Raw genomic sequence first — 12298 nt, forward strand, 5'->3', positions numbered from 1 at the left:
GGCCAGCACTGAATTGTCAAAGCTCTTCTCCTCATTTATCTCCCCAAGATTAGTTATGGACATTCCAGATTCAGGCATCACATGCAGCTCTGCTGTCCTCTTGATTTCACATAAAATGTCAAGGAGGACCTCACAGCAGCCCTTATCACTAATGCAGCTGCCAGCCCTCTGACAATAAGAATCCCAGTTCCACCAGTGATCCCAGGTCCACCACAATAACCTCGCAGGTACTGGCTTGTTCTCAGCCCACTGACAGGCACCACAGCCAAGAGCACCTGCTAACTCCCTGCCATTTGCTGCCTTTGCCTGTGACATGCTGGGCTTCCCCAGCTTCCACGTGGATTTCCACAGTTTTCTGACACCTCAAGATAGATGAGGAGAGAAGAGTGGAAATGTAAGACAGAGAAAAATGACAGAGAAAAATGAAGGCTGATACAAACAAGCTGAAAGATAAAAGATGCCTCCAAGTTTATTCTGCAGCTTTCCTGTAAGACGAGAGAATTTTCTGTTCTGCAGTGTTGCTGCCTCATCTCAGTTCCTAGAACTACTTTGAAATGATAAATCACACCAATCCCGAGTAACAACATACAGCAAAGCCGGACATTAACTGCTGCACAAACCAACCACTTCACTATAAAGATCACACGTAGCTGAGGAAGATTTTTTTCTAACTCTAGTTCTGCTGTCCACTTGCACATCTGAATTCCTACGTGGTTCTATATTTATGCATCTCATGTATTTATTAAATATTCAGAATACTTAAATACGAGGTGGTGCTCATCTCCTCATCTGTCTGTATCATAAGCCCTCAACACAAGATGGAAACATACTCGAAAGTGTAAGCTAGGTCACAGAAGAATGGATATAAAATAAAGGCGGGGCAAAATCAGAAAAGTACTGAATGAGATACAATTAGGAAGAAACATTCATGGCAACAAGAGTATATTTCTATAAATAGGTTGTTAGTAAAAAGAAGACCAAGAAAAGAGTTGGTTTGCTGCTCACAGCGGGAGAAAGTTGTCAGCAGAAGACCTGTAAGAGGTCAAAGCATCAAATTTGTTTAGCTGTAGGCAGTTCGCTCACACTAGTGGTACCAACGACACATCATGAGTTAGTATCTCTGCCTAGAAGAGGGAGAAAGACATTAGAGAGTAGCTGGATGTTTTCAGTTCACCTGGCCAGGCTAATTTCATCATGGGATACTTGAAAAAGTTGGTGAAATAGTGTCAGGACCATTAGCAGTTATCTCTCAGACTTCATGGGTAGCGAATTAGGAGGTCCAGGAAAAGGAAAAAAAGAGCAATAGTGTGCTCTTATTTAGAAGAGGTGAATGGAAGGGCTAGGAAATTTCAGACCAGTCTGTGTAAATACTGTAGAAGCAGCAGAGTTTTGTGGCTTAGATAGTGTAGAGGTACACATCAGAAACGGTTAATAGGGAGACTTCATGCATTTTATTGAGCTAACTAATGTAAATTATTAAAAAAAAATGAGAGATGGTTTCAGGAGCAAAACCCCTTTTATAGTAGTCAGGAAAAATACTGGAGTAAATAAATAAGCTACTTCAAGGACCTTAGAAGAAGAGAGAGAGAGAGAGAGAGGAGGGGGGGAGATGAGTAAAAGCCAATAATGGATTTGCCAAGAACAAGTCATGTCAAACTATTGTAATTTCCTTCTCTGACAAAGAAGCAGACCTAGCAGATAGAAAAGAATAAGTGCATGTCATATATCTTGACTTATCAAGGCTTCTGATACTGTCTCACATGACATTCCCCAGCACAAACAGGCTAGGGAGATACAGTCTAGATGAAACTATTCAAAGACATGCAGAACTGCCTGGTAAGAAACCTACACAGTCAAAACCAGCAGAATGTCACTGTCAGAGAGAAAGATACAGATCCTGGGCAGCAGGATCTGCAGCAATCTCCAGGTCTCTGCCTGGGTTGGCTCCCACTGCATATTTTCTTGGGTAGCCTAAACATGGAAATGTGAAGTGCATTTATTGCACCTGCATGTGACAGAATTCTAACAGGGCACAAGCCATTTGGGCCACAGGAAAATTAAACAGACACAAACCACAACCAGCCCACCTTGCTAACACAGCTTACCCGCCACTCTAAAAACACCAGTGCCTTTAAGGTCCTCCCATCCTTAGGAGACCCTCTGAGCAAAGAGTAGGAACAACATGGCAGTTTTTTTCAGACTGGATTTACATGTGTGAGCTTACTCTAGGTTCAAGGAAAACTGTAAACAACATGGGGAGCATTGCAGGATGGTAGCTGGACTTCGGGAAGGTGGATATGAACCAGGTGAGGGTCTGAGTTCAGCTGGAGAGGAACCAGGCCAGGAGGCAAAGAGGGGCAGAAGATACCGCAGGATGGCGGGAGGCCAGGCGGAGCTGCAGACAGCAAATCATTGTATTTGTAATTAATCATAACTTCAAATACTGTTGCCTGGGAGCGCATGGGTATGCGTGGGTGTAGCAAGAGACTGATGGGCCACAAGACCCACAGACCCCAAACGCAGGCTGGTTGCCCATGTACAGACATTACGGCCCAGTGCCACTTCACTGCAGGTCTGACCATGTGCAAGCGTGCCCATCACGACAGACAGCTCCTCCTGGGACAGCCATGAGTGCCGACCTGACACCGGCCTGCATGGCCCTGGGGATACTTGCTCAGACCCTCAAGGGTAAGTCCATCGCTGATGCTGCTGTTTGCTCCCACGTGCAGCCAAGAAAATCCCCAGCTGGCTCCTAGGGAAGCTACTCGGGGCCACAGCAATCTTCTTCTTCTCTCCGTGGTGTTCCAGGGATCTCTGGTGAGAGAGATCCTGACAAAAAAATGTAACATTCAAAACTGCACCATGATGGGAGTGTGAGAAGTTTGTTTACGCTGTGTCTGAGAGTTATTTCATTCCGTATTATGTTCAGAGTCATCGAAGTCCTGCTGGTGGCTGCACATATACCTTCTGAGATTTGGGGCATTGCTTTATTGTGGTTACGTCCAAACTCCTGCTTGCAAATAATGCATAAAGTAAAAATAGCAAGAACACCCCCACACACATTACTGATTTGAATATGTTCCTTCTCTTTTTAATATTTTTAATGAACCAATGAAAAAGTTGCTGTCATCTGATTGACCAGTCTTTTTAGGCACCAGTCAGGAAGGCTGATGGGGTGGAGAGCTAATGCAAAAAGCCACTGACAAGGTACATACTGACATCCTAATAACTGGCATCAGCTTCTGAAATCACATACTAGGCACAGTAAAAATTATCAGTGCAGAAATTATTATTGTAGCTAAGAGGCAATCCCTGAAAAACACTATTCATTTTAATGGCAAATTACTGGGTAAGTCTGAAAGCTGAAGGAGGAACAGTTGTAGCTTGCACCATTCCTGTATAAAGTGGCAAGATTCATAGCCCACAGGATGCGAAATTTTGTGTCTTACAGAGACCAAATACTGCTGTGTACAATTTACGTTTGCTCATCTCTTGACCAAGGAAAAATAATCTGTAGTTCTGCTCTGTCAGGGAAAATCACTCAAAGGCATTGGTACTGGGTAAAATGAAGGAAAATAAAAGGAAAAGGAAAGGGAAATGGAAATGAAAAGGAAAAGTAAAACAGATTCCATTTATAGTGGTAATTTTTCCTGTCCTATCCCAGCTGAGAAGTATGATGGAGCCCTTCATTAGAAACTGAATAGCAAAGAATACACTGCAGAATAAACACAGTTAATTTGCTCTTACATATGCAAAAACAGAGAGCAAATATTTTTAAAATATTTTTATTCATCTACTAAAAGATATAACTTAGCATCTGTTTATCAAGCAAGCTAGCTTTGGTCACCAATATTTCAGCTGAATTTTAAAAGAGAAACACACAGAAAGAATTTACCTCCACTAAAACTTGGACAGGGATGCTTATCTTTAAAGTGCACGTAATTTCATTACGATTGTTGAACTGGTGCCTTACTTGCAGCATCTGCTACCCAGAAATCTTTGCTTTCCACAAATGAACAGTAAACATCAGTAACATGGGCGCATACATTTTGTACTAGATGGGGTGCCGTGAAGCAAATGAATGAAGCTAATCAAGGCGCCTATCTCAGGATTGTTTTTACAGTTCACATCCAGCTGAGTTCACAGCTTAGCAGCAAGCAAGAGGTGTAACAAAAGCACTTCACAAAGGCAATTTGAAAACGTAATTGGTTTAAGTCATTGTCAAAGCCAACAGGGGCACAAGTTTATAGGACAACTGGCAACAGGGCACAAATACTACTTGTATGAAAACTACTGTGCGTTTAACTGCAAGGAAATTAGCATGTAGTGGCAGGCAAACAGCACAGTGAGTACCATATCATTACAAGATTATAGCCTTCTGAACCACAAGGCAAGAATACAGGTTATATGCTAATTAGTTTTGGATCTACTAAAGGTAATTACATGGTAATCTCCATGTAGTTACATGGTGTTTAATAGGAAAACCTATTAACTAATCATATAATTAAAGAGTAATTGCATGATACTCCTGCCCTGTGACATCCATGGTAGCCAGATAAATTAAAACTGATGGAATTTCATGGCATAGCCTATTCCTGTCATCAGACTTCAGGACAATACCACGTCTTTCAAGACACTGAAGTAGGCAGGAAAAGGTACCAAAAGTCAGGGAGCTTACTGCTTTCTCAACACACAGAAAATAGCACCTCATGCCCAGAACCACTGCTCATTTCCACAAAATTACTAGGAAGGGAATCTCACCATATTCTTTGGGTTTATCCTCTCTTGAATTTGCTCTTTCCTTTTTTTTCCCCCCCTTTTCTCTATAATTTCAGTCTCCACAGCCTCTCAATCCCAGCCATCCTGTCTTTCCTGTCAGTGTGTTCAATGCAGCACTGAGTCACCTGTTGCTTCTTCACCTTCACTTGCTCACATTTTTTTCCCTTTTCTTCCTCTTACAAAATTTTAAGTAATTTTGCAACTTTTTCGTTGTGAAAACTTGATCATCTCTTTTCCTTCTTTATGTTTCCTTTCTCCTCTTCTCCTTTCTTTTCCTTTCTGCAGAGGACACTGTCACGCAAATAATAAATAAAGTTACTGAAAGTCTCCCCTCAGTCTTTCAAAACCCAGGGCTGCAGCCAGCGAGGCTCCTCCATTTTCCAGGCATCCCTTCTGCCTCTCCTCAGCAGAAGTTGCTCACTGCTGCCACACTCTTCTCTCCAGACTGATACCCAGACAACCTCTCTAATGATTCCTAAGAGGTTACACCACAGCCCACAGTAAAAGTTGCACAGCACAACCACCTGGAAAGAGGAGGATGAGCAATGCAGGTCAGCACACAGTGCTGGTCAGATTTCAAAATGTCTCTCGCATGAACAGCTGCTGTTGCAAAAATTGCTTCACTCCAGAGTGGACTGAAAAATTGGCATTTGCCACAAAACAGCACTAAAAATCCAGCAAATCTAAACATGTCACCCTTTTTCTCCTCCTTTTTTTAAATTCTGCATTTAATTTTGTACTAACTAAAATTAGGGTTATCTAATAATACAATCTACAGCAAAAAGCCAGTCCAAAAAAGAAAAAAAATCAAAATCAAGGTCCCCTGCACAGCTCGGTTTCAATGAATAAGCATTTCTCAAAAGAAAAAGGTCTGTCCAAAAGTTTCCAACTCCATGTAACATTAAGTCTGTTTCTGGGGCTTCCCTAGCCTGTTGGAGGTACAGAAATCTCCATTTCAAAATGTGAAAGCAAGTGAAACATCCAACTAATAAACTGCTAAGAGTACAATGCACGACCATCCATGATGCCATGGACTGTGAAAGGACTACGCAGTCCGCTTAGTTTTAAAATACCAAGTCACATTCACTGCCCTGCTGAAGCCCAAGCTTCAAAATGTTGCTGAGCCCCACAAGAAGGAAATAAATGCTCCCCCCGCTTTTATTTTTCTTTTCTTTTTGACAGACCTCATTCTGCCTGACCAGAGCACAGCACCAACAGTGGGTACTGCTCCATCCTCAGCAAGTGAGGAACAAAACAGAGATGGGTATGAATACCGACGAGAAGGAAAGCTTCTGCAGGCTTCACCACAGCACAGCCTCATGAAAAGGTAAGCAAAGCTGTGGGTCTGTCCATAAAAACAGAACAGACAAAAAAGGGCAAAAGTGATGACTGATGGTATCATTCAATACAATCAGTGACCTGTTCTCACCTTTCACTTTATTATTTCATACTTCTTCACTCTTCACTTTTTGTAAAGACCTAGAGCTGGATTTACCCAACAATAACCGAGGGCCCTGGGGAGTCTGCTGTTACCCTTGAACTGCCCCCGGCAGCCTGAAGAGTGAGCTGTGCTGAGAGGGAAGAGAGCCCAGATAATGCCTAGAAAAACATTAATTTGGTCTTTCTAGTATGCTGTGAGCTTCTCTGACACCTTGGAGGGAGATACAGCTGCTTCTGTCCTCCCACCTGAGGGGCTCTGAAGGAACACAACAGGCTGGATCCAGCCCATTGTGCCAGTGAACCGGTGATACGAGGAAGTACCATTCCTTTCAGAAAAGCTGGCCCACAACTTTTAATTGTGTATCTCCTAGAAGGGATAATGGGAGGGAACGGGGGCAACTAAATGTTTTTGTGGCCACTTCTACCTCGACATGGGAAGGGAGGTGGTGTGCAAGCCCTGCAAAGCACTCCCAGGTCTCAGGGCAGGTTTTACTTCCTGGATCTCTGAGCACCCAATGGTGGTTCAGAGGGAAGAAAATAAAAGCCTGTACTTGTCAGGAGAGTTCCCTGAAAGGGAATGTGACATTGAAAAATTATGTCCAATTGTGAAGCATTTTGGTACTGGAACAAGTCTGCTGGGCCAGCATATTCACACTACACAGCAGTCCCCACGTGTTCAGCATTAAATGGGCAGCTTGCTAACTAATAGTCCCCTCAGAGCAGGGGAACCTGTCAGCATACAGACTTGGCATCTAGGTTCGTCAGTGCTGAGTCAAATGTCTGGACAATTAAGTGAAGCTAAGCAGCATGCACGAGTAGCTCACAGTATTACTTCAGTTTAGAGATAACAAAGACTGATTAACAGCAGCGATTGCTAGTGTAAAACAGGCTATGGACTTCTTTTTTTTTCACTATAACAGTCTGTGTAAAAGTCTGCATACTGTGCTGATATTAACACTTTTCAGAAATGCAATTCCATTTTATTAGCATACAGAAATAAGCTTCCAAAGCGAATTGTGTTTTATTAAAGGACACTGGAGTGACAAGATGATTCTCTCCATCACTGCTTCTCTTTCCACCACCATTGGGAGCATCATGACCCAGTCTCACAACACCCGCTCCATCCCCAAAGTCATTACAGCAGTGCCTTCTTCCTCCTGGCTCTGAGCAGCCCTGGGTCACTGCTTTCAGCAGCTGAGGAGCTGTTTGAAAACACGGCAGGTCTGTTATCCCAGATTTCCATCTGTGAAGGAGCAGAGGAGGGAAGCAGCACTGCTCCTCAGAGGCACCAGGCAGGTGGTTCTCCTGACTCTCAAAACAACTTTTACTCACTGATCTGATCAGTATTTCAAATATCCATTATCTCACAATTTGCTAGATAGTTACAAAATCTCCAGAAACCCTGGGGATACTGTGACTGAGGAATACCCAGGGGTTGGTCAAAACTAGGTGCACTAAGGCTTAATGGAAATGGAAACCAGCTGGACATTTGAAAAACTGGTGCTTTTCAAGTCTGTGTGAATGGTCAGTGACCCTGGTCTCTCAGTGTGGAAGGGACATCTGACATATGTGTGAACCGGACAGGAATCTAACAGTGAGCTTTAAGAACTGTTGCCACAAGCAGCATTTTTGGACCATGCCTTCAAACTTATATAGAAAACACACCAACTCACTTGGCAACTGTGATCGAGACATTTTACTTGGCCAGAAACACCAACCTTTGCGTGTTTAGCAGACACTGGTTACTAATGTTCATGCTGTGAATACGCTTCCTTGTGTGCCCTTCTTTTCATCTCTCCTTCTATCCTGGATGGGAATATCTCACCTCTTTGCCCTTCACCACACACAAAGGCTGTTGTTACCAAGGAGCTCTGTGCGCCAGCACACTTTCATCTGACCAAGGAAAAAGAAAGTGAGAGGAAGTACAAATAGGAAAGCATTACATATGGAGAAAAACCCTGAAGAAAAAGTCAAAAAAGTAAATTTGTATGGATCAGTAACCTCTTCACCTCTCACGTTGCTTATGCACGTTTGAGACAATGCCTGAACTTCAAGACATTAGGAGCACTGTCAAGATGAAGGATTCTAAAAAAAGTTAAAAGCTCAGCAGAATTTATTAATATAAAATAAAGTATATATTTTTTAATTAAAAATATTTACAAGCCTAGCAGAAGCAGGGCCCAGGACTGGGGAAACAACAGCAGAGAGCCTGTTTATAAATATTTTCAATTTAAAAAAAAAAAGAAAGAAGAAAGAAGAAAGAAGAAAAAAGAAAAAAGGAAAAAGGAAAAAGAAAAAAGAAAAAAGAAAAAAGAAAAAAGAAAAAAGAAAAAAGAAGAAAGAAAAAAGAAAAAAGAAAAAAGAAGAAAGAAAAAAGAAAAAAGAAAAAAGAAAAAAGAAAAAAGAAAAAAGAAAAAAGAAAAAAGAAAAAAGAAAAAAGAAAAAAGAAGAAAAAAAAAGTCTGATTACATGGACAAAAAAAGAAAAACGGTAGCTGTAGAGGTTGCGTGTAAGCTATGTATATTAACCTCTAGGTCTCAGAGTAGGCCTCCTGGATCTCTGAACACCTGGTGCCAGTCTAGCAAGAAGCAGAACCGGGACTAAGAGATGCTCTAGGCACAGGAAGATTGCAACACTGGCAACTGAAGAACAAAAGGGATAAGAAGGTAGGAAGGAATGGAGGCCAGGAGCTAGAGAGAGGAAAGGAAGAGAAATAGAAATAATGGAGAAATGGAATTATGTCAAGACTTGGCTTTATTCAGTCACCACTTATTGCTGAAACAATATTTTTCCAGAAAGTTCCCAACCAGTTGACCTGGTGTCTTATGCATCAGTGATACAGCTTATTCCAGTCTCCATGTTGTATGTACTGATCTGGTTGGTACAGAAGAGCAGAAATCAGAGCAATTTTAGGTGATTGCATAGAGTCCTCAGTAGCCGCTTCACTGGAGCATCAGTAGGAGGTCAGACACAGCGCTGAGACCAACCACCCATCCTGCATCCTGTCCTGCCCAGTGCTCACACACACACCACGGCAGGTTTGGGCCTCCTGCAAAAACATGTACCCAGCTTGTGGTAAGGGTGGGTGTTCCAGGAGGGTAATTGTCTGTGTTTGTCTGATGTTAAGAGGGGATGAAGATGCTTGCGTCCAGCAAAGTCCCTCATTTTTTCACTCTGGTCCATCTAACTCAGGAGATAGGTGAGATCCTTCGAAGAGTCATTCTGTCCGAGATCTTCATTCACTTACAGTCACACTGCAGCCACTGTCTGGTGCCACAGGATTTCCTCTTTCATTGATCAGCCCTATTTACCACCTTATTCACCCAATTCACCACAGCAGCTGCAGTAAAATATGCCTACAGAAAGCTAATCCTTCCCGTCAGTATCTAAGCAATACTTTAACAGCAATGGGGTTTTGCCCTCTTATCTCCACAACCTGCAATTTTGCCAAATTTCACCATTTCATTAAAATACTCCTAATTTGGGAGTTTATTATGTTGACTTCCAGGAACACAAAATAGTAAGGTTCTAGTCTCCACATTTGCAGAAACCTGTGAATACTGTCTCAAATAGAGTCTCAAAAACCACAGGCAAATAAAAAGCGTTTGTTGGTTGGTTGGTTGGCTGGTTTTTTAGTTCTCCCTAAGCAGATAATGAGTTTTATGCAGCCTGATGGTTTGCAAATTCAGTTTTGGCAGTACTGAACTTGGGATCGCTCCAAGTCAATATTAGCTCTTGACGTTCTGTTCTCACCTTCATTTTTGTTTGCTTAGATCTGGAGGTCACATCAAGCAACATAAAACACATGATTTAAAATATTAGCGTTTTTGAGACCTTATGCTGACTTTATTTTAGCCACTCTGACCTCTTTCGCCCCTGGAAATAAAGCCAGAAAAGGCCAGCGATGACTGAATTCTCTCTGTATAGCATCAGCTGGTGCCAGCTGAAGTCTGTGAGAGCTGCTTGAGAGCTGCCACAGGAGAGGAACCTTTTGGTGTCTGAAGTCATCTAATTTCAAGTTGGATAAAAGTGTTTTGCGCTTCCCTGCCGTTTCCCATTTCTTCCTCAGTTTTAATTGTCCCAACCTGTGCAAATATGCCAAGCACTCCAATGCCCAGCTCCTCTGTCAATCACTCAGATCCCTATTTTGATAATGCTCCCTCCGAAATGCTGTTTAAAGCAGCAGGTCAGAGGTGGGACTTCAGGATTTGAAATTTTCCATTAATTCATATTGTGCGGAAAAATCAATACTCAGCAAGTGTAGAGATGCCCTGACAGGCCGTATACAGACTGTGCAGCTTGATAATTATCATTTCTTTAGTAGGTATGCCATGCATATGAGGAGGTATATCATGCATAAAAGCATATTGGAAACAGAGAGGTTATATCTTGCTCATCAAAGCTCCAAGCCACAAAAAGTAAGCTTGAAACACAAATCCAAGTGGTAAAAATGTAAGCTCTAACTAACCATATCTCAGTATGGAAAAAGAAAACTGAAACAGCCATCAGAAAAAATCTGGATGACAGGACTGTTCCAGGCTAAGGTCATCATTCTAATGCAAAATCATGAAGCAAAACTCAGTACTGGCTTTGAATCTTTAAATTATTCACAGCCAACAGTGCCCTTCCAGGGTTGGGTTCCCTGTTCAGCATTTCACTGTCTCATTGCATTGAAAAGATGTTTTCCTTGACCTTTGCAGCTTCGCCTTTTGTGCACCACCTGGTATCTTGATGTAAAATATAGATATCTACAGCAGATAAAAAGAGAAAAAAACCCTTGAACTCCAAACTATTTTCTGACTTCTCTAAAAAGAAAAAACCCTCAAACATAAATTCTTAATGCTTTTTACAAAAAATAATCATTTATTAAGCAGCATGTGCTTATTAATAAATTACTAGGCAACCAGATGTAGAAGTCACTTTCAATGTGTTGTTAAAGCTGTTTATGCTAATAAGCAGAAGCAGAAGCATTTTTAGATGTTTATTTGCATGGGGAAAACACTAGAATAAGGCCATGCCAAGTGTTTTTGAAATAGAAGTTGATAGTTACCGGCTGTTCTTAAAGAATATCTGGTAGTGTTTCTTCATACACACTCAAGATGACCCTTTCCTCTTTAGAAGTGATTTCCACTCACCATTTCCCAAAACAATGGCTTGGCAGTCCCCTATTCTATAAAAATGCATTTCTGTCCTCACATGAGTCATATCTAGACAGGTGAATCCATATAAATAATACCATCTTAATAGAACAATTATATTAATTGTTCTGTGAAAACAATACTAAATCACAAACTTTTTTCTTCGTTTATTGTCTCTGGCATAACAGGAAGAGTTATGGTGGTGAGGGGAAAGAAAAGTGTTCCCATCTAAAGGAATAGGAAAATTGAATTCTTCAAAAATTTTGAGGTAGGGCCTTCGTTTAGTTATTTTAGTCCAGGAGCACAGGCATTTAGCATGGACGTTTATAGTCAGCTCTACATGCAATGTAAATATGAAGCACACAGGTTTTAGGTGGAGTGTTGTTAGGCACAATACATAAATAAACATACCAAGTATTGTGTCGTTACACAAAAGTAGCTACACAAACGCCTTATTGTTGTATGAATGCTGAAATTACAGGCAGAGAGGAATCCGGACTGAAAAAAGCTTCCAAATTGTTTTGATAGTGTGGTTTGCATCCCTTCCTCGGGACAGGTTTACATCTCTTCACAGGCATCCAGTTAGTTCAGACCTGTTTGTTCCCTGGAGCAGGGATTCTTTTGTGTGCCAAATTTGAGTACGTGGGTATTTTCTGCAGAAATACTATACCTTCTTGGTGTGCAGGCATCAAGTATTCAGGATGCAAATGAAAATGATATCTTTGTACAAACTGTTGTATCAGAGACTGAGATAATTCTATTCCTTCTGTGTATTTTTTTAACATTACAAAATTGGGCTAAAGCCCAATTTTTCTCTTCCTGGTGACAGCTACCTAATCCAAGCTGTGATCTATGCCATCTCCTTGTATTTTTTAGCAATATAACAGAGTGGATTCCTCAGATGACACATCTAGCAAGTTTCCTTGACTCTCCTGTTAACA

The sequence above is a fragment of the Streptopelia decaocto genome (assembly GCF_964273445.1).
Source record: "Streptopelia decaocto genome assembly, chromosome: 7".
In the NCBI taxonomy this organism is placed as follows: domain Eukaryota; kingdom Metazoa; phylum Chordata; class Aves; order Columbiformes; family Columbidae; genus Streptopelia; species Streptopelia decaocto.